Here is a 24,576-nt window from a genome sequence, read left to right as displayed (position 1 = left end):
TTATACTACTACCAATTTCTCTTTTAATTATGCTTTAGAAGATTTTTCAAAAGTTAAGATGTACCTGATGTTTCTGATTTGCACATCCATAAAAGATAACTGGATACAACACACTAGACTAAAAAATGAACCTTAATATCTGACTTATTTGGCATATCCTTAATTTTCAGAATAAAATCAGAAGTGAAACTAATAATTTTCAAAGAATTCATACATGCCAGTCTCAGGATAAGGAACTTCTAAATGCACAGAGGAGCCTCTGCCCATCTTACTAGTTATATGCATTTTCCTTTATTTGTGGAATTTTTTGTAGGAAAGCATATACATAGGGCCAGATTTTGTCAGTTTCTGTTCCAGAGAATGTTTCCAGCATCCCAACACCTCCTTTTTCTGGTAATATTCCAGGACTGCCTCTGTTTGGATTTTGTAAGCCTTCAGTCTCTCAACAACTGTCTCTGGCTTATTTTCCTCACACTGAATGAGAGGCTCTCCAGTTACCTCATCAATGCCCACAGTTTGAGGAGGGTTGAATTCCATGTTGTAGACTCAGCCACTGGCTAGATGAACCCAGCAAGAAGTGAGACATTGCTTAATGACCTCAAAAGGCACTTTCAGATTAATTACTGTGTCAATTTGATGAGCTCTATCTGGGGCTTTTGCCTACATAAGTGTCCTTGGAAAACCATCCAAAAGCCAGCTATACTGGGTCAGGTTTTTCAGCTCACGAAGGGCCAGTCGAATCATAACATCATCTGAGATGAGCTTTCCTTGGTCAATAAGTCTTGGCGGGCAGCCCAGGTGGCTCAGAGAGAGGTTTAGCGCCACCTTCGGCCCAGGGCCTGATCCTGGAGACCTGAGATCGAGTCCCGCATCGGGCTCCCTGCATGGAGCCTGCTTCTCCCTCTGCCTGTGTCTCTGCCTCTCTCTCTCTCTCTCTCTCTCTCTCTCTCTCTCTCTCTCTCTCATAAATAAGTAAATGAATCTTAAAGAAAAAAAGTATTGGCTAACACACCAGTTTCTGTGCCTCAAAGCATGTTGTCTTGGAGCAGGTCCCCACTAGAGAGGTGCTTCAGCGTGAAGTGTTTGGTGATACACAACATCATGTTGCCCCCATTATCATTGCACTCAGCAACTTTGCAACCTTGCAGAGAACCCCATGGTCTGAGGGAGAGGCCCAGGCAGAGCCATTCCCCCTGCTCCAGGGCCCCAGATGGCTAGCTGCTGAATGTTAATCTCATACAAAAACACCCTCTAATTTGAAACAAGATTATCTATCTGCCATATATAAACGTAGTGAGAATGAAGATATAACTGCAAGTTGAGCCCCAGAATTGATTAAGGCCATGAAGTTTTGCCAATTTTGCATTTCAGCAGTTGTTAAAATTAATCCAGTACCTGTGCTGTAGAAACACAAATGTCATTAGTGCCTCTTTATCTTTTTCTTGTATGAATAAATTTGGTAAATTTTGGGTTTCCAATTGGGTCAGATTCTGGACCTTTATTTCATTTTTTTCTTCTCCCTACACACACTTTTTTTCTTCTTTTTCTTCTCCTACTCTCCTCCTCCTTCTTCCTCTCCTCTCTCTTTTTTTAAACTTTATATTTTAATTCCAGTATAGTTAACATAGTGTATTATTAGTTTCAGGTGTACAATATAGTGATTCAACACTTCCATGCATCACCTGGTGCTCATCACAAGCGCACTCCTTAATCCTCATTTCTTTCTTTTTCTCTTTCCTTCCCTCCCTCCCTCTCTTTTTCTTTCTTTCCATATAGTTGGAGACATTATCCCTATCCTATTTATTTATAAATTTCTTCTTCCAGAGAGCCTCAAATTCGTATCATGAGGATTAGGGGCCTCCCACATCACAATATTCGTTTTTTAGGGCTTAAGGACCTGGGTTTAAGTTGGGTTTGAATTAATCTCTTGGTATGCTACAGGAATGTCATTGGCATTTTTCCATAATTATCCTCAGAATTGGAATCTTTTTTTGGTGACAGGTATAGGCAGCATCAGGAACTAAAGTATTTTGTGGAGTCCTAGCAAGCCATCTGCATTTAGGGCTGTGGACCTCATTAATTCAGATCTTTAAATAGCAACTACTCTCCAAATAGTGATTGTTCTTCCTCCACACAAGTGACCACTTGACCAGTTCATAGACTGTATATATTTCACAGGGTTTAGCCTTTTCTATAAATGCTCTACAGAATGGGAGACAAATGCCTGGTTGATACACACAATTAACTGGTCACAGGGTAAAAGTTATTTCCCTGAGCCTAGTGTTAAGCAACAGTTTATTCTAAATTTGAAACACACCATTCATTTTAAGACACATAGGTGGGTCTGGGCCATGACAAATGTCCCAGGGCTATTTTAAAGAGAATAACAATCCTATACTCCAATTCACAATTCTAATTATCTATCAAAACTTTCAACTTAGGTTGGTGAAATCTATAACAGAAATTTGGTAGAACTTCACAAATCCAACAAAAAGGAATACACTCAAAAGGCAAGCCAAGCCAGTAGGTAGCAGTTCAAATTCCATACTTTCTACCAAACAGCAGAACTAGTTATCAAACCAAGGTAAGAGAAAAAAGACCCCCAGTGGTGGTGGTCATCACCTAGTCTATACTGCTCACATTGCCAATAGTTGTGCCCACTCTAAAGGTACAGGATGGACCCCTCACCCAAAATTAGGTTCAGATATTGCCACCTACACACCAAGAGAATATTCAAAGGTTTAACATTCACATAATGAGGATTTTTGAGAGAGAGCAGTGTGGGCTTCCTAAATGAGTCTGAAAATATCTTGACAGAGCAAGAAAAAAAAAACTGGCTTGGAGTTTCTATTGTGGTTAGGGGGTGGGATCACGGTGAGTGTCCCTATGCATGATTTAAAACTCCCATTGGCACCAATGAAGGGTACACTTTATCAGCTTGCCCAAATGTGGGTAGATGAGCAAGAGAGAGAGGCCTGGCTTAAAAGTTGCCAGTAGTCCACAATAATATAAAAGTGGAGTCAGATTCTTTATTGCACCACACAGATAAATCAATTAATTATACTTATAGGGGATTGTACAAAATCTGCTCTGTTTGACTTAGGCAACACTGGATAAGATTGGCAACTATAACTCCTACTAGATGATTGGAACAATCAGGAGAAGAGACCTCAGCCAGTTGCAGTCAAACCAGTTCAGTACGTAAAAGCAGAGTCCAGCCATAACAACATAAGGCTAAGGAGGAGCATATCAGATAACTAGAATGTTAATCTTGTTCTTTGTTTCAAGGCTGTTCTTTCTGGAGTCAGCAGATGTTGGATGGTTTCTGAGAATTTTTAAACTAAGATTTTTTTTCTTGGTCAGCAATTAAGTTATGGGTAATGGTGTAGCTCAGTATTAAATTGACCAGATATACTACAGATAAGAACTGACAAAAGTAGATAGAAATCAATAGTCTCTTTCTCCATTCTTGACCACCCAAGGTCAAAGATTTTCTCTCCCCACCAGCCAGATTGTTATTCTCTTTCCATACTCACATGATTGATGTGACTGGTTCCTGCCGCAATCACTTCACCATTTTTCCCAATCCTTCCAATGTATACCACCATATCCCTGATTTCGTCCCTGTGTGGCTCAGAAATTTCTTCTTTGTATTTCTTCTACCATTTGACATGATCTCATACCCCCTGACATGTGGGCCATGCCCAGATCACCTTAGGGGTTATTACCTCATATTAATGATTATTATTATCAATATCCACAATTGCCCAAATCTAGCAAGCAGAGCCAGACAACTGAAAAAGCATCAGATTAGAATCTCCCATCCCCACAGTCTTGTTTATTGCAAATTCTAATAGCCTGATTTCCCAGGAGCAGGTATGGAAGCAACAAACAATAGGGAAAAGAGCGAATTATGTAGTTTGGATTTTCTTACAGCCCATCTGGGCTTCCCCCCCCCTCCAAAAAAAACCCCAACCTCATAATTAGGCATTTTATTTGAATGGAAGGTAACCTTCTAAGGAATTACCATATTTAGAGCCCAAACTGCCTATATATAAGTGTGTGTTCCACTGGGAACTGAGCCTTCATTATCCAGTTATCTTTTTCACTTTCTCCTTAACGAGTTTACTTTATCTTTCAATTGCCTGGGGATGATATGGGGCATAAGATTTCCACAGAATGCCTATATAGCTTCCCATCATTTGTTATTTTTTCCTATAAAGACAGTATCAATGTATACACATGTTTAGAGAATCAAAATATGCAACATAGTCCACCTAAGAGGCTTTGAATAGTATGGTCCCCATTTGCTAGTTGGATAGGAATGGCAATGCCATACCCAGAAAATGTGTCTATGAAGCCAATGCCCAGTGGTACTCTCAAGAGGAGAATAGGGGAGCTATTATAGTCTGTTTGCCAGGACTGGCTGGATCTAGTACCTCTGGATATGTGCCCCAAAGCTCCCTTTGACACTTGACTGTGTATCTAGCAGTTTGGGCACATTTGCCAGGCTTCTTAGCCCCATGTACTAGGTCTTGCTTTTGGGGTTCAGCCCTGAATTATAGATGAATTATCCTGTGCAATGCTATATTCAGATGGATGCTGTAACCAGGTATCCTTTTATGGATACTTCAGATTTGATCAGTATGATGGGTACTTTTATGTGTCATCTTGACTGGATCACAGGATGTCCAGATATTTGAGTAAATATTATTTATGGGTATATTTGTAATGATATTTCTGAATAAGATTAACAATTTAATTGGTAAACTAAGTAAAGCAGATTGCCATTCCAAGTGTGGGTGGCATCATCCAATCTGTTGAGGGCCTGAATAGAATAAAAAAGCAGATGGGGGAAGAATTTTTGTCTCCTCTCTGCCTTAGTGTTTGAGCTGGGATACCAGTCTTTGCCCTGATACTGAGACTTAAACCATCACCTTCCCCTGGTTCTCAGGCCTTCAGAGCTTTCCTGGGTCTCCTGCTTACAGGTGTCAGATCCTGGGACTTCTTAGCCTCCATAATCACATGAGCCAATTGTTCATAATAAATTAATGAATAAGTTAATATCCAATTGGTTTTGTTTTTCTGGAGAACCCCGATTGACACTAATTTTGATACTGACAGTGATTCTAGAGGAACAAATGCTAAGAATGAGTTTTATGAACTGTTTCAGAGTTTCTGGAATTGAATCTCCATACTTATTAGATTTAAAGATACTAATGACTATTTCCAGGAGTAAAGAAAGCAATGATAAACATGGCAGGATCTGGCAATACAGATAGGTGAAATATCTGTATTATATATTCCTAATCAGCCACTTACAAGAAGGAGCTGGGTGACTGCATACATGATAGATTTGAATATTTTTGGAAAATTGGTGAATATAATGAGGTTGGCTCATTAGGAGATTGTTCCTAATGTCATGAAAAAAAAAAATAGGCTGAGGGATTTGAATTCCAAGCTCAAGCACTACATAAATTATCTGAAAGTTTCTATGTGTGCCCTGAAGGAGACTCTTATCTCCTGCAGCTGCAGGGCTGAGATTGCTGAAAATCAAACATAGAATTTCATCCAGCAATTAGCTGAATTACAACACAAATTGAACTCCCAGTCTCACAGGGTGTCTACTATTAAAGTAAGGCCATTGATTAGGAAAGAATGGGATATTATAAGTTGGGATGGGAACATATGGGAAGATCTTGATGAAGTTCAGGACAAGAAGCCTCTAAATTCTGATGAGTCTGCTTTGCCAGTGAAAATGACCTCCCCAGCCCCAGTGGCAGCAACTTTCTCACTCCCAGAATTAGCAGCCCTTCCACTCCTGAGATTAGCCCTGCATTTCTTGAGGAAATTGTAATGTCTTCACCCAGGCAGTTGCCATGCAAGACAGTGCAGATTCTCATCAAGATACTCCCACTACCTGTTTCCTGCTATACCTGTAACTAGATTCAAGTCTCATCAGATCCCTAAACGTGAGGTATAAAGCATGACCCATGAAGAGATGTGCTACAATCCAAAAGAAATGAACTACAACTGGAGGCACCACCTGGTTAAGCTTATGATGATCCACTGTCATTCTCCAAGATCCATCTGTCTTCCACATAGGCCAAATAGTCAAGTTGATATACGTGTGCATATGTGTGTGTAGGTCAGCAACAGGGGCTGTAAGTCTTGTGTGATTTGCTGCCATATAATGTCTCTACAGAGGCTCAGACTTAATTATCTAGCCATCCTCCTGCCAGGCACCACACTGCCAGCCTGCTGGCTTTTGCCCATTAGTCCGTGACCATGTAACAGGGTGCATTCTGAGGGGTGTTATACTTTTGAACAAAGTTTCCTTTTTCATGCAGCGCTGTAGTATAGTTTTCTTTGGGGCTGCACAGAAGCAGGCACCCAGTACACCTCACTGGCCTTGATACAGCTGATCCATCTGTGAACCAGGCCCAGGTATCCTCAGGAACCTCAAGTTACTAAAGCCTTCAAGAAGCCCAAGGTGCTGACATAGACCCCATAATGGAGACAACCTCATCTGGAGAGTGACCAGACACTTTTTAATGTACTATTAGATGCCATAATGTCAATCTTACTTTTCCCCTTAATATACCACTACCAGTTAATAATGGATGCTTTTGTGAAATATCTATTTTGTTTGTGTTTTCATTTCTGATTCATCCCATGGTAGGGATATGAGGGTGTAATAACATTGTTGTTGCTTTGTTAGTGTCTCAGAGTCCACCAACACCTGATAACAAGCCGTTAACAGTCTCTCAAATGAGTTATACCATGTAGTCACCTGCTTCCTGGTGAGGGAAGTGGGGGAGGTTGTCCAAAACCCTCAGGAACATCATTGCCTGGTGATCAGATCTTTCTGTCACAAGCACCAGTCTGCATAATTTTCAAGTACTGAAACTTGTACCTGAAAGGGATCCTTAGAGCTGAGTGGCCCAAGTGGAAGTCTATACAGCTTGCTAGATAGTTTCTAGGGCCTGTTGTTGGTCAGGGCCACATTCACAGATGGTTACTTTTTCCTCATATGAGGTACGATAAACTTCAAATATTGAAATAGTCTATCAGATGTCATGCCCCCTGTTGTTTACTGGGGTTTTTAAGATAATCCATTTTTCTTTTTTTTTTTTTTTTGATAATCCATTTTTCTATAACACATTTAGGGATTATTCTCTGGGCATCAGCCCACATGGTTACCAAGAGTGTTGCTTGCATTGCTGGCCACTGATTCTTGTCAGAGTTCATTCTCCAGCCCTGGTTACTCACATATTATAACACCTATCTAAGGCAGTCTGTATGCTGTCTTTAGCCCTTCCAGCACAGAATAATGTCTTCCATGTAATGTTGCTAGAAAAACTGTGGTGTAGTTTCAGTCTTTTCTATATCTCAGCCTATTCAGTGATGAGAAATCATGGGGGAGTTCAGATCACCTTGAGGCATCACAGTAAACATATATTTTAATCTGACCCTCATGATGGCAAATTAGCTTTGATCATGTAGATCCAGAGGGATGCTGAAGAGATCAGTGGTGCTCAACACCACACATCAGAATCCTTCAGTCTTCACAAAAGACTCAGTCATCATTATGCTATCTGGAATTTCAGGGATGAGAGAGACTACTGCATTGAGTTTATAATAGTTCAAAGTGAAATATCAAAAATTATTGGCCTTTTTCACCAGACACATAGAAATAATATAAGATTATATAGTTTCGTTAAGCATCTCTGTCTCCACTAATCCTTGGTATCTTTATTGCTTTACAGTAACTATATGACTAGGCTCAGGAAGTTAAGCAGATTCTTGGTTTTGCATTCACATCACCACCACTGTTCTAATTGTGGTATTTCTCAATAGGGAATATCCCTTAAAGTCAAGAAAATTATGTTACAACAACTTTAGTGGGTATTGGTCCCCAGATGCCCACATATAAGGTTTTATAAGTCCATTGTCCAATCTGAGATCTATTTCCAAATCCAATTAATTTGAGGCTAATTTTCCTTTCACTGCTATAACAAATTATCACAAACTTAGTGGCTCAAAGCAACACAATTTTATTCTGCTACAGTTCTGGAGGTCAGAATTCTAAAATTAATGCATTAGCAGGCCAGCATTCTTTTTGGAGACTTCAGGGAAGAATCCATTTCCTTGCCTTTTCCATATTCTAGAGGCTACCTGAATTCATTGGCTCATGGCCCCTTCCTCTATTTTCAATACCAGCCATATAGAATATTCTGTCCTTTGACCTTCTGCTTCCCTCTTATAAGGACTATAATGATTCTTATGATCACATTGGGCCTACCTGGATAATCCAGCATAAGCTCCCCATCTCAAGATCCTTAAGTTAATCACACCTATTTAGTTCCCTTTGCCATGTAACATATTCACAGGTTCTGGGGATTAGGATGTGAACATTTGGGGGGGCAGGCATCATTTAGCATACCATACTGGCCATGCTCATGGGTGCTGCTCAGCACCATAGTGCTATGTCCAAGAGTTGAAAAGTTTTGGCAACCTTCATTTGCATCATGTCCCTGACCAGTGCACAAGGCCTTCAGACCCTCTTAGGGAAGGAAGGATCCTGGCCTTTGTCCTAATCTTGTTTGTCTTGAAGGTTGGTAAGGTCTGGGTAAAGAGGTGATATTGAAGATGTTGGATCAATACTAATTCAAGTGGCACAAACTTGAGCAAGGTCCTCTTAAGCCTCCTCCTATTTGTCCACAGTAAATGCCAAAGGAACATTCCCTACTACAGCCAGAACTTTAAGTTCTGTAGTCCTCTTATGGTCTGATAGAAAGTTTCCTTCATGGGTGCAATGAACTGAGTGTTTATGTCCCCCCAAAATTCATATGTTAAAATTCTAATCCCCAGTGTGTTTGGAAGTGCAGACCAGGATGTGATTAGCTCATGAAAATGGAGCCCTCATGAGTGGGACTAGTGTGTTTATAAGAGAGACACCATAGAGCTCTCTTAACCCTTCTGCCATGTGAGGCCACAGCAGGGAGATGGCTATCTATAAACCAAGAAACAGGCTCTCGCACTAGACACTATATATGCTCATACCTTGATCTTGGACTTCCCAGGCTTTAGAACTGTGAAAAATAAATGTGTGCTGTTTGAGACACTCAGTGTATAGTATTTTGTTATAGTCGCATGAATAGACTAAGACAACGGGCAAATTGTCACTCTTCGCTATGAGTTCCCCTGGCATAATAGTCTGTTCCACATGGTCCTTTGGAATAGAACTTCAATTTTTTTTCTCTTCATTAGCCTAAAAGACATTTTCTTAGTCCTGTATCCAGGCTTCCATTCTGACAATTTGTTGGACAGAATCTGGAAGTGATCTCTGGGGTGCAAGAAAAGATGTTATTGTTCTTGATAGCCTGGTACTACCAACTAAACAAACAGTTTGACCCTGGATCAGTATTTCATTTGAGCACTCATGTTTTCCATTATAAATCCAGGCTCAGGTTACAGTGACCATAAGTGGATCTATAACTTTCCCCCTTCTTATCCATGTGTGTTTATCAGATGACAGAAACTCATCTCAGGTAGACCACCATTTTATTATAAATGTAAAGGCCCACACTGCAACAAGCCCTGATTGGTCTTTACATATTTTTCCAGGCTCATGTCATCCATCAGCCAAGGTGCATGTGGCATGCCTGGCTTCAAGCAGGGGCCCATCTTTAGGTAACCTAGTGGTTTCCATCCCCTCTCACCCATCAAAACTAGTATGGCTCCCTCACCTGTTGTCAAAGGCGCCAAGCCTCTGTAGTTTCATTAGGTTTTTGCTCAAAACTATCTCTAATTTCCCACATTTCTTAGTCATGGTAAGAGTAGACCTTAAGACATCTCTGAGTATCTGACAACTCTTGATTATCAGGGAGTACTTTATCTGTGGCTATAGCTAATGATCAGAAGGAAATAATTTTGCTTTTCCAATAGCAAGGAGGGTGAATAACAACCATGGATACTTTGTTTGGCTTTATAAGGTTCCCTCCTCCTATCTCTAACCATAACTACTGATGGAACTCATTAGGGTTCTCATCATCATGATGATCAAGCACCAGTTGTCTACCTTGAACTGAACACTTCAGTAACTAGATCTGCTACTACCCACCAAGGTTCCATTCCATACGTGGCTACTCAACCTGAAGGGTCTGACCTATTGTTTTTCTAAGAGGGCATTTCAATCTTAGAAGCCTCTAAGGGGTGGGGGTTAAAAATCTGAATGGAGCCAATCTTCCAGGAACCTGTGGGGCCAAAATCCCCTGTATTATCATCTCTCTTATTGTAAGATAAATGGGCAGCTTTTGCGGAGTTACAACTTTTCTATGAGGAACATACTGTTTTTTAGTGTGCAAAAGACAGTTTTTCTTTGACTTCCAGAGAGTTTCAATGTTGTGAAGCTGCTATTATTTGAAGAAATTTTTCTTGCCAAGCAGGCCTTGAATTTTGTTGGGGGCTTATCAGTCACTCCTGCTAATGGGCAGCCAAGGCCACTGAGAATGAGATCTTTAACTTGCCAAACAACAAAACATCACTATACAGTGAAAACTTTGGATATCAAAAGAATTTTCTAATACTTTCTAAACATTCAAATTTAAAATATGTATCACATTTCAAACCAATTACACATTTTTACAACTATACATGCAATGAATCATCTTGAACCTCACTCACAAGCTACTTTAACTTTTTAAAAAAATTCTCCATGGCAAGTTTCCTCACACTCTATTAGGTGCTTTTTTTTCTTTCTTTCTTTTCTTTTCTTTTCTTTTTTAACAGAAACACAGAACAAAGAGTTTTAACTTAGGCACTTCTGGATTACACTGTAGCTTAAAGCTCAAGGGGTGGAGGAAAAGGGTGGCACAGAGGGAGCAACTTGCATGATAAACATATCTTCCTTCCCATTTACTTTTGGTTTTAAATGGCCATTCACAGGTCTCAACAATACACTTCTAATAAAAACATCAATTGAGCAGCTGATTTTGATCTTATTTCTAGCCACTTGACCTCCAAACATTTATCAACAGGTAACACTAGTGGATCCCTGGGAGTCTTATAACCTAACCTGGCTCACAAGGCTCCTGTGGGAAAACCCTGATTCCTCTACCCTTGCTCACTTCCTAGGCCAAGGGCTGCACTACCTGATCATGAGGAATCTTACCCGTCCTAACAGGTTCCATATACTCCCTTAGTAGGAGGGCCCTATTTTCTCTTCTGTGCACCACATAGGTGAGAGCACATGCTACCAGATGCCAGGAAATCTATCTTATTTCCTAACCTGTCCTGTGCAGTCCCATGTTCTCTAAAAGGACATTTTAAATTTTCCAGCCCCACACTGGATACAAAATTTGTCAAGCTCACTAATTAAAAACAAGGCAAGGCCAACGTTAAGGCCTGACTACTTTGATTTGAAAAGATACAATGAGACACTTTTAGATTTAGACATTTTATTACTTACATAGATAGTGAAAGGAAGATTAGCCAAAGGTACCAGCAACCTGTGATCTTTGTCCCACACATCAAAAAAGGGTAACAGAAAAAAGGGGGGCAGGAGATTACAATACAAATTGTGAGGTACTTATTGCTAGGAGCCAAATCTAGACAACAGCTAAATGACTTAATATTTCCTAGCTCTATCTTGAGGAACACAGGACAGAAAGCTTCCTATCTCCTCAGAACCCGGGAGGAGATGAGAAATTGTCTCCTGAGAGCCTCCGAGGGGAGATAGGTATGTGAGTAAATGGCCTTGTAGCAGTTCCCTCCCATAGCCTCCCATGTTCTTGTGTTCTGAGAAGATTACAAAGTGTTCTTATAGGACTCAGATTAGCTGTGGCTTAGGCCTTTGCCTATATATATACACATAAAAGGGCACCAGGACACCATGATAGAGCCATTTCCCTATGGGTAAGAATCAAAGATGTGAATCCACTGATTGATAAAATTACTAAGTATGCTTAGAGCTTTCACATTCATAATGAGACTGATTTCCTCATTTCCCTTTTCCTTTACCCACTTATTCAATTTATTTCATTGTATCTTCTCTTTTTCCTCCCTTCTCACCACTATATACAGATTTCAAATTCAGTAGCTATAGTACCTTGTTATGCCATTCTGTTAGTACTTGCAAGAACTTTGAGAGAGAAAGAGAGAGAGAGAGAGAACGAGAACCCAAACAAGCAAGGGGAGGGAAGAGGGAGGGAGGAAGAATCCCAAGTATACTCTACACTGAGTGCAGAGCCCAATGTGGGGCTCAATCTCATGATGCTGAGATCATGACCTGAGCTGAAACCAAGAGTCAAGTGCTTAACTGACTGAGCCACCCAGGTGCCCCTAAAAAACACACTTCTGAACAATCTATGAGTGAAATAAGTCAATCAGAGAAAGATAATTATCATATAGTTTTACTCATATGTGGAATATGAGAAATAGTGAAAAGGACTATAAGGGAAACTGAGTGGGGAAAAATTAGAGAGTAATACAAACCATGTGAGACTCCTAACTCTGGGAAACAAAGGGTTGCAGAAGGAGAGGTCGGGGGATGGAGTAACTGGGTGACAGGCACTAAGGAGGGCACATGATGAGATAAGCACTGGGTGTTCTACTATATGTTGGCAAATTGAATTTAAATAAAATATTTTTTAAAACAATGAAGAAATCAAAAAGGAAATAAAATACATCTTAAAGCAAATGAAAATGGAAACCCAAAATACCAAAACCTATGGGATGCTGCAAAAGCAATTCTGAGAGGAAACTTTATTTTTTTATTTTATTTTTTAAAGATTTTATTTATTTATTCATGAGATAGAGAGAGAAGAGAGGAGAGAGATAGAGAGAGAGAGAGAGAGAGAGAAAGAGAAGAGAGGAGAGAGAGGAGAGAGAGAGAGAGAGAGAGAGAGAGAGGCACAGGCAAAAGAAAAGGCAGAGGGAGAAGCAGGCTGCATGCAGGGAGCTTGATGTAGGACTATTCCCGGCACCCAGGGATCACACCCTGAGCCAAAGGCAGGCACTCAACCACTGAGCCACCCAGGCATCCCCTGAGAGGGAAGTTTAAAGAGATAAATGCATATATTGAAAAATTAGAAAGATCTAAAATAAAAAAAGTGCCTCAAGGAACTAGAAAGGGAAGAACAAATTAAGCCCAAAGTTAGCAGAAGGAAGGAAATAATACCAATCATAGTGAAAAAAATTAGAGATCAGAAAAACAACATACAAGATTAACAAAAGTAAGCTGCTTATTAAAAGATAAAACTGACAGACCTTTAGCTAGACTAAGGAAGAAGGTGGAAACAAATAAAATTAGCAACAAAGAGGAGACATTACTTTACAGAGAAAGAGATAGGATAAGAAGAAACTACTGTCTTCAATTACATACCAACAAATCAAATAACTTAAAAGAAATGGATACATTTCTACAAACCTACCAAAACTGAATCAGTAAGAAATAGAAAATCAGAACAGGCTAATAGCAAGTAAAAAAGATCGAATCAGTAATAAACCTCTGAACACAGAAAACCCCAGGATGAGATGGCTTCACTGGTGAATTCTACCAAATATTTAAAGAGAAATAAATGTCAATCCATCTCAAACTCTTTCAAAAATTTGAAGAAGAGGGAATACTCCAAACTCAGTCTACAAGGCCAGCATTACCCTAATACCAAAGCCAGAAAAGGACGCTATAAAAAAAAACAAAACACACAAACCCTAGAGGTCAACATGCCTGATGAATATAGATGTAAAAACTCTCAACAAAATATTAGCAAGAATATATTAAAAGGATTATATATCATGACTAAGTAGGATTTATCCCTAGGATGGAAGGATGGTTCAACATACATGAATCAATAAATGTAATACACCAAATTAAAAGAATAAAATCACATGATTATCTCAATAGATGCAGAAAAAGCATTGACAAAATACAACATCCCTTCATGATAAAAATTCTCAACAGACTGGATATAGAAATAACATACCTCAACATAATAAAGGCCTTATATGACAAACCCACAGCTAACATTATACTCAATGGTAACAAGACAAAGATATCCACTCTTACCACTCTTACTCAAAATAGTACTGAAAGTCCTACCTAAAGCAATTAGGAAGGCAAATAAAAGTCATCCAAATCAGAAAGGAATAAGTAAATTTCTCATTATTTGGAAATGATATGATTTTGTATGTAAAAAAAAATCCCAAAGACACAATAAAAACCGTTGGAATTAATCAATAAATTCAGTAAGTTACAGGACACAGTAGGAAGTCTGCTTCTCCCTCTTCCTCTGCCTGCTGCTCTGCCTGCTTGTGCTCTCTCTTTCTCTCATTCTCTGTCAAATAAAGAAAGAAAGAAAATCTTTTTGAAAAATCTGTATCAAGAACACTGGAATTTGGTATATTTGTCTACAGTTATAACATTTATTATTTCACATTTTCCCTTATGAATAGCAAAATGTGCATAAATAATAATTCTTTCCATTTATTGACAGATGCTATATACCTGGACCATGCTAATCCCTAATGCTCAAATGATGTATGATAGAAGTAGTAGCTAACATTTACTGAAAGCTTACTATCAAACAAGCTGACAGTTTTGGTAAGTAACTACAAGCCCAGATAGACTCAGTTTGTTTCTTACCTCGACAGGAAAAGTAATATAAACATGGTGTCACCTCCCACTTCCCTTGTTCCACAGGATGATATCATAGCTGTCTTTAGGATTAAATGAAATGATGACATGATGGAGTGCTTAGAACTGTGCCTAACTCAGTATAAACGTAAGAGCAAAAGCTATAAAGCTCTTAGAAGAAAACAGGGGAAAACTTCCATAACATTAAATTTGGCAATGATTTCTTGGATATGACACCTAAAGCATAGACAACAAAACAGATAAATTGACCATTAAAAACAGTGTATCAAAGGACAGAATCAACAGTGAAAAAAGCAACCTACAGAATGGGGGAAAATATTTGCAAATCCTATGTCTGATAAGAGGTTAATATGCTGAATATATAAAGAACTGCTATAATTCAACAACAAAATTAATCTCACTTTTAAAATGATAAAGGTCTTGAATAGACATTTATATAAAAATTATATATATATCGGCAGCAAGCTTATGAAAAGATGCTCAGTATCGCCAATCATTAAGGAAATGCAAATCAAAATCACAATATCACCTCACACCCATAGGATGGCTACTCTTAAAAAAGAATGGAAAATAACAAGTGTTATACAAGTGTTGTCAAGGATGTGAAGAAACTGTACATTCTATGCACTGTTGGTAGAAATGTAAAATGATGCAGTCACTGTGGAAAACATTAAGCGCATTCATTAAAAAATTAAAATTAGAGTTACCATAGGACCTTGTAATTTTATTTCAGGGTATATATCCAAAATATTGAAAGAAAGTCTTGAAGAGATATTTGCACACCTATGTTCATAGCAGCACTATTCACAATAGCCAACTGGTAGAAGCAATCCAAGTGTCCATCATTGGATAAATGTATAAAGATAAGTGTATAAAGATAAGTACATGCAATGGAATATTATTCAGCCTTAAAAAGGACAGAAATCTTGACTTATGGTACAACAAGGATTAACCTTGAAGACATTATCCTAAGTGACATGAGCCAGTCACAAAAGGACAAATACTATATGATTCCACTTATATGTCTAGAGCAGTCAAACTCATAAACAGACAGTATACCGTTTGTTAAGGGGAGGGGGAAATAGGATATTATTTTATGGTTATAGTTTCCATTTTGCAAGATGGAAAAGTTCTGTGGCTTTGTTGCACAACAGTATTAATATATACTTAACACTAATGACTTAAAATTTTAAGATAATAAAATTAAAATTTTTTCATTTTAATTTTTAAATAAAATTAAAATGTTTTAAATTTAAATTTTCAGGTAATAAATTTTATATATATTTTACTACAATTAAAAAATTGTTAAACAACCATTTAATGAGTGCCTATTATATGTCAGCCATTAAGCTCTGTTCTTTAATAACATATTTTAAAAACAGCTTTCCTGTGTGCAAACTCCTATGTTGCTCCCCCATTTTATGGATATTGAAATTGAGGCCCTAAGCAATTGTGTGATTTTCGTGATCTTATAACATGTTGAGCTTAGCTTCAGAGTTAGACATCCTGGATTTCAATTCCAGTTTTACCATTCACTTGCTGTATGGTTCCAGACAAATTTGCAAACCTGGGATCCTATGTTTTCTCATCTGTCAAATGGGCACAGTTGTAGCACATGCCTTCTAGATTTTTGTAAGGATCAAAATAGATGGTATATGTTAAGAGCTCAAAACAGTATCTGGCACAATAAAGAGGGATTTTGTATGATTAGTATTATTATCATGTACCCAGATATCTCTGGTCCCAACAGCTAGACTCTTCCACATGATGCCAGAATTTGTATATTCCTTAGGGCTAGATCATCATACACTCAGATAAAGATCAAATCTGTATCAAGAGGCACCTGGGTGACTCGGTCAGTTGAGCATCTGCCTTTGGCTCAGGTTATGGTCCCAGGGTCCTGGGATCGAGCCTCACGTCAGGCTCTGTACTCAGTATAAGCAGTCAATAAAGTTTAGCTCTGAAATTGTACATACCTCACAACAAGCAATTATATAAATACAATAAATGTTGGTAATTAATATTAGTTTATGGCAATTGTTACTAACATTATTTCATTTAGTTCTTCTAACAATGAAGCAGTATAGAGAATAATATATGCCTCCTATAGAAATTGAATTGCAGTGGTTAGGAATCCAAACCAAATGCCCCCTAAATGAAACTATTGGTCAAACAGGGAAAAGTTACATGTGTTCAAAGATAGTGTTACTAAAACATCAATATAGTTCTAATACTAAAATTTTTTTCATCCAAAATTTCATCTCAGGTAGACTGACGCCAGTTTTAATGACTTTTCAGCTTCATTGAAAAGTAACAAACATGAAGGAGGACTGAATATCCTGCATCATACATGATGAAGTGGAATTTTTTAACAATAAAATCATTCTTTATTGGTTTCATTTTGCCCACATACAGAATAACACCCTGTGCTCATCCCGTCAAGTGCCCCCCTCAGTGCCCACCACCCAGTTACCCCCACCCCCCGCCCTCCTCCCCTTCCACCACCCCTAGTTCGTTTCCCAGAGTTAGGAGTCTCTCATGTTCTGTCTCCCTTTCTGATATTTCCTACCCATTTCTTTTCCCTTCCCTTCTATTCCCTTTCATTATTACTTATATTCCCCAAATGAATGAGAACATATGTTTGTCCTCCAATTGACTCATTTCACTCAGCATAATACCCTCCAGTTCCATCCACGTTGAAGCAAATGGTGGGTATTTGTCGTTTCTAATGGCTGAGTAATATTCCATTGTATAATACATAAACCACATCTTCTTTATCCATTCATCTTTCGATGGACACCGAGGCTCCTTCCACAGGTTGGCTATTGTGGACATTGCTGCTAGAAACATTGGGGTGCAGGTGTCCCGGCGTTTCACTGCATCTGTATCTTTGGGGTAAATCCCCAACAGTGCAATTGCTGGGTCATAGGGCAGGTATATTTTTAACTCTTTGAAGAACCTCCAAACAGTGCAAGAGGATTCCTTTTTCTCCGCATCCTCTCCAACATTTGTGGTTTCCTGGCTTGTTAATTTTCCCCATTCTCACCGGTGTGAGGTGGTATCTCATTGCGGTTTTGATTTTTATTTCCCTGATAGCAAGTGATGCAGAGTATTTTACCATGTGCATGTTGGCCATGTCTATGACTTCCTCTGTGAGATTTCTGTTCCTGTCTTTTGCCCATTTCATGATTGGATTGTTTCTTTGATGTTGAGTTTAATAAGTTCTTTATAGATTTTGGAAACTAGCCCTTTATCTGATATGTCATTTGCAAATATTTTCTCCCATTCTGTAGGCTTTTAGTTTTGTTGACTGTATCCTTTGCTGTGCAAAAGCTCCTGATCGTGATGAAGTTCCAATAGTTCATTTTTGCTTTTGTTTCTTTTGCCTTCGTGGATGTATCTTGCAAGAAGTTACTGTGGCCGAGTTCAAAAAGGGTGTTGCCTGTGTTCTCCTCTAGGATTTTGAGGGAATATTGTCTCACATTTAGATCTTTCATCTATTTTGAGCTTATCTTTGTGTATGGTGAAAGAGAGTGGTCTAGTTTCATTCTTCTGCATGTGGATGTCCAATTTTCCCAGCACCATTTATTGAAGAGACTGTCTTTCTTCCAGTGGATAGTGTTTCCTCCTTTATCGGATATTAGTTGACCATAAAGTTGAGGGTCCACTTCTGGGTTCTCTATTCTGTTCCATTGATCTATGTGTCTGTTTTTGTGCCAGTACCACACTGTCTTGATGACCACAGCTTTGTAGTACAACCTGAAATCTGGCATTGTGATGCCCCCAGCTATGGTTTTCTTTTTTAAAATTCCCCTGGCTATTCGGGGTCTTTGCTGATTCCACACAAACCTTAAAGTAATTTGTTCTAACTCTCTGAAGAAAGTCCATGGTATTTTGATAGGGATTACATTAAACGTGTAAATAACCCTGGGTAACATTGAGATTTTCACAATATTAATTCTGCCAATCCGTGAGCATGGAATATTTTTCCATCTCTTTGTGTCTTCCTCAATTTCTTTCAGAAGTGTTCTGTAGTTTTTAGGGTATACATCCTTTACCTCATTGGTTAGGTTCATTCCTAGGTATCTTATGCTTTTGGGTGCAATTGTAAATGGCATTGATTCCTGAATTTCTCTTTCTTCAGTCTCATTGTTAGTGTATAGAAATGCCACTGACTTCTGGGCATTGATTTTGTATCCTGCCACGCTACCAAATTGCTGTATGAGTTCTAGCAATCTTGGGGTGGAGGCTTTGGGTTTTCTATGTAGAGTATCATGCCATCGGCGAAGAGGGAGAGTTTGACTTCTTCTTTGCCAATTTGAGTGCCTTTAATGTCTTTTTGTTGTCTGATTGCTGAGGCTAGGACTTCCAGTACTATGTTGAACAGCAGTGATGAGAGTGGACATCCCATTCTTGTTCCTGATCTTAGGGGAAAGGCTCCCAGTGCTTCCCCATTGAGAATGATATTTGCTGTGGGCTTTTCGTAGATGGCTTTTAAGATGTTGAGGAATGTTCCCTCTATCCCTACCCTCTGAAGAGTTTTGATCAGGAATGGATGCTGTATTTTGTCAAATGCTTTCTCTGCATCTAATGAGAGGATCATATGGTTCTTGGTTTTTCTCTTGCTGATATGATGAATCACATTGATTGTTTTATGAGTGTTGAACCAGCCTTGTGTCAAGGAAATAAATCCTACTTGGTCATGGTGAATAATTTTCTTAATGTACAGTTGGATCCTATTGGCTAGTATCTTGTTGAGAATTTTTGCATCCATGTTCATCAGGGATATTGGTCTGTAATTCTCCTTTTTGGTGGGATCTTTTCTGGTTTTGGAATTAAGGTGATGCTGGCCTCATAGAATGAATTTGGAAGTACTCCATCTGTTTCTATCTTTTCAAACAGCTTTAGTAGATTAGGTACGGTTTCTTCTTTAAATGTTTGATAGAATTCCCCTGGGAAGCCATCTGGCTCTGGACTCTTGTGTCTTGGGAGTTTTTGATGACTGCTTCAATTTCCTCCCTGGTTATTGGCCTGTTCAGGTTTTCTATTTCTTCCTGTTACAGTTTTGGTAGTTTGTGGCTTTCCAGGAATGCGTCCATTTCTTCTAGATTGCCTAATTTATTGGCGTAGAGCTGTTCATAACATGTTTTTAAAATCGTTTGTATTTCCTTGGTGTTGGTAGTGATCTCTCCTTTCTCATTCATGATTTTATTAATTTGAGTCTTCTCTCTCTTCTTTTTAATAAGGCTGGCTAATGGTTTATCTATCTTATTAATTCTTTCAAGGAACCAACTCCTGGTTTTGTTGATCTGTTCCACAGTTCTTCTGCTCTCAGTTTCGTTGAGTTCTGCTCAAATCTTAGTTATCTCTCTTCTTCTGCTGGGTGTAGGATCTATTTGCTGTTTTTTCTCTAGCTCCTTTATGTGTAAGGTTAGCTTTTGTATTTGAGTTCTTTCCAGTTTTTGAATGGATGCTTGTATTGCAATGTATTTCCCCCTCAGGCCTGCTTTTGATGCATCCCAAAGATTTTGAACGGTTGTGTCTTCATTCTCATTAGTTTCCATGAATTGTTTTATTTCTTCCTTAATTTCCTGGTTGACCCTTTTATCTTTTAGCAGGATGGTCCTTAACCTCCACGTGTTTGAGGTCCTTCCAAACTTCTTGGTTGATTTAGTTCTAATTTCAAGGCATTATGGTCTGAGAATATGCAGGGGACGATCCCAAACTTTTGGTATCGGTTCAGACCCGATTTTTGACCCAATATGTGGTCTATTTTGGAGAAATTCCCATGTGCACTTGAGAAGAATGTGTTTCCAGTTGAGTTTGGATGTAAAATTCTGTAGATATCTGTGAAATCCATCTGGTCCAGTGTATCATTTAAAGCTCTCGTTTCTTTGGAGTTGTTGTGCTTAGAAGACCTATCAAGTGTAGAAAGTGCTAGATTGAAGTCACCAAGTGTATTATTATCTAAGTATGTCTTAACTTTGGTTATTACTTGATATATTTGGCAGCTCCCACATTCCGCGCATATATATTGCGGATTGTTAAGTCCTTTTGTTGAATAGATCCTTTAAGTATGATATAGTGTCCCTCTTCATCTCTCACTACAGTCTTATGGGTAAATTTTAGTTTATCTGATATAAGGATGGCTACCCTGCTTTCTTTTGAGGACCATTTGAATGGCAAATGGTTCTCCAACCTTTTATTTTCAGGCTGTAGGTGTCTTTCTGCAGTCATGAAGTCTCTTGAGTACTTTATGCTTTTTTCTAGAGCCACCAGTAGCTTTATAACAGTGCTTCTGAACTGGCTTTCTGACATTGAATTGTAATCCAGATTTTGTAACTCTGTGGGAAAGAGGACTGTTTCTGATTCTTTGTTTTGAGGTGAGGTTTTCCTTCTAGTCATTTTGCTCAGTGCAGAGTGGCCAAAAACAAGTTGCATTGGGAAAAAGAGAAAAAGAGAGGAGAGAAAGAAGGAAAGAAAAAAGGAAGAATACAGGAAAAAAAGAGAAGAGAAAGAAAAAGGGAAAAAAGGGTGGGGGAAGGAAACAGAAATAAAAAAGAAAAAAAATCAACATGGGGGCGTATCTTTTGATTCTGTATACTTTAAGTCCCTTGACTTACCCTGGAACTTGTCCCTCTAGCTTGTCTTCTGTGGGAGGGGCCTGTTGTGATTTTCAGGTGTTAGCACTTGGGGGAGCTGCTCAGCCCCCTGCCTGGTGCAGGGCTCAGTGAGTAATATTTATCCTGTTTATCCGGTGAGGCCACTGTGAGGCTCAGTGGGGGTTGTTTACCCAGTGAGGCCCCAGGGGGAACAACCACAGTGGCAGCGGCCAGCTCTGGAGCCCTGGATTCAGCTCCTGCAGTAACTCCGGAGCTCTATGTCTGCAGGGGCCTGGATGCTCCGGGGGCGGGGCCGCTGATCTGCTCAGCTTGGGGCAGGAGCGTCCTTGCTGTCCTGTGCCCTCCTGGCCTGTGCCTGTCCCGGGGGGGAGGCCAGATCCTGGACTGTGTCCCCCGCGCCTAGTGCTCCCGGGCCTGCGCTGTTGGATTCGCGCTCCTGGCCGGGCAGCTCCCCTTCCGCGGAGCCTCCGCCCCAGCCCCTCGGAGCTGCTCCGGGTCCCGCCGTGCGCGCTGCAGCCCTTAGGGAGCTCGGGGCACTCTCCTGCGCACGCCGCAGGTGCCTGTTAGCGTTTCAGGGAGCTCGAGGGCATCCCCGCCCTCCTGGGTCCTGCTCTAACTCCCTGCGGGCCCCTTTCCGCCCGGGAAGGTTGGTGCAGCTCCTGCTCCTCTGGGACGGGGCTCTCCTGTCCTGGGGACACTCGCCCCGGCCTTCGCCGGCTCCTCGCGGGGCCCCTCCCCCTTGGATGCCTTTTGTTTCTGTATTTTTCCCCCGACTTTCGACCTTGATAGAAGGGTGAACTCTTCTCACTGTAGCATTCCAGCTGGTCTCTCTTTAAATCTCAGGTCAAATTCGTAGATTTTCAGGATGATTTGAAGGTTATCTAGGTATTTGGTGGGGACAGGTGACTTGGGGACCCTACTCTTCCGCCATCTTGCCCCTCCCACTGATGAAGTGGAATTTATATTGGTTTAATACTCTGATAGGACACTACTGGGTTTTAGACTTGGTCTTAAGGACTAACTTTCCTCATCTGTAAAACGAAGGTGAACACACCTATTTTAAAGGTATGTTGGGAGGTTAAAATTGAATAAGGTACATAAACCTCCCAACTAACAGTGTGTACTACATAGATTTTTATAAATGGTTACTTTGAGGGGTACCTGGGAGTCTCAGTTGATTAAGCATCTATCTCCCTTCGGCTCAGGTCAGATCCTAGAGTCCTGGGATTGAGCCCCGCATCCAGCTCCCTGCTCCACAGGGAGCCTGCTTCTCTCTTTGCCACTCTCCCTGCTTGTGCTGTCTCTGTCAAATAAATAAATAAAATATTTCTAAAAAATGGTTATTTTGAGATATCTTTGTATTCCCAATATATGTCACAAAGCCTGTTACATGGCAAATGATGAGCTTTAAATAATTTTTTTTAAATGAATGAACTAGAGCAATGAATCTCAAACATTTTGGTCTCAGAAACCCTTTATACTCTTTGAATTTTTTGAGGATGTTAAAGTGCTTTAGCTTATGCGAGTCCTATCAATTGATGTTTACTATATTAGAAATTAAAATGGAGAAATTTTTCAAATACACGAATATACAAACACACATTCCATTAAATGTCAGAGTGATGGTGTCATCACCGGTCCTGTCATCTCTGGAAAAATCTGCTATCCATTAGAGAGTAAGGATGAAAAGGCAACTAACGTTTCGTATTATTATAAAAATAATTTTGACCTCTCTAACCCCATGAAATGGCCTTATGAACCCCTGACCTAGAGGGAAATATTCTGAATTGTGGGAAACTATAAATTCAGGGAAATCTATCTGGCAAACTAAAGCTTTGACTTAGGACCTGCCTTTTGGATTCACTGCTCTCCGATAAAGCCTTACCCTGTCTTCAGAAGCTGCACAAATTGATGAAGGAGACTTGATGCTGTGGTAATTGAGGTATTTGGTCCAAGGAATCATAAATAGTTATAAAACTAGTATAACTCAAGAGAAGAAATAAAGTGAGGGTGAGGAAATGTGGAAAAAGGAGTAACATTCTTCAATCTGGACTTCAACTAACTGGTGAAAGACTGGTAGTCTTGTTTACCTTCACAAAATGGTTAAAAATAATATGTGTGTTCTGAGTATATCATTGTACACAGATTAAGAAGTAAATAATTTTCTAATGCATGGGTTGACTAAACACTAGATGAATGTACAAAAACACTTTAGTTTTGATTCTGAGATTCCAGGAGACATATGTAAATCAGGGGATAACTCTGTAAAAATTACATTCTAAAGTTTTATATTTAGTTGTTTTCTTAAGAGGATGTCTCCTCCCAAGGGAAAATAATGTACTTATTTATTTAGAAACATTTATTTCCCCTATTAAATTATAAATGATTCTTCTTTTAGAGTGAGCATTAATACTTGCATTTGTCCAAGTTGCATACATGAGTTTTTTCGTGTGTTCTTTGTTTTCTGCCTTGGCATGTGATGCATCTTTGAGGTTGTTAATAACAATTCATAAGTTTCAATATAATATTTAGGAAACTAGTAGATAATTGGTTTCTATGTTTGTTGGATTATAGCTGATGCTAGACAACTGAACTAAATATCTACCTCCAACTTTTAATTTTGAAAATTTTCAAATTTACAGAAAAAACTTACAGAAAATTTGAAAGAGCTAAAAGAAAACTAAAATGAGTACCCAAAGGGGCACCTGGCTGGCTCAGTCTGTGGAACACACAACTCTTAATCTTTGGATTGTGAGTTCAAGCCTGACATTGGGTGTAGAGATGACGTAAAAATAAAATCTTAAAAATAAAATCATAAGATGAATAGCTGAAGACAAATGTTAATAATCTTCCATATTTGCATGTACATACTCTATTATTTTTATCAATCATCTTATCTATAAACTATCTAAACTTTATGGTGTATCATTTGGAAGAAATAATAAAATATTACGGCACTTCTAAATATTTCAGCATTCATCTTGTAAAAATAAGGACATTCCCTATGTGACTTTTAGCAAAATTAAGAAATTAAACATTAATTCAATATTATATAAATATTGATATTATATAAAAATATTTTTAATTTTCTCAAATGACCCTCAAATATCTTTTGTAGACCTTATTTTCCCTAATACAAGATTCAACATTTGATCTGTTGCACATATGCCCCTATTGTCTTTTTTTAAGGATCTAGAACAAATCCCTCAACCTCTTTTCATTTTTCATGACATTGGACTTTTGAACACTCCAGCCAGTTTTCCTTTAGAATGTCCCACAATCTATATTTTTCAG

At 39.1% G+C, this 24,576-nt stretch overlaps 1 pseudogene; it reads right to left on the bottom strand.

The window, feature by feature from the left end:
• Nucleotides 1-271: 271 nt before the first annotated feature.
• Nucleotides 272-1,103, bottom strand: LOC112912313 (GTP:AMP phosphotransferase AK3, mitochondrial pseudogene; annotated as a pseudogene).
• Nucleotides 1,104-24,576: the final 23,473 nt, after the last annotated feature.

Source organism: Vulpes vulpes, unplaced genomic scaffold (assembly GCF_048418805.1).
Source record: "Vulpes vulpes isolate BD-2025 unplaced genomic scaffold, VulVul3 u000000751, whole genome shotgun sequence".
NCBI lineage: Eukaryota > Metazoa > Chordata > Mammalia > Carnivora > Canidae > Vulpes > Vulpes vulpes.
This window is presented reverse-complemented; position numbering and strand designations above follow the sequence as displayed.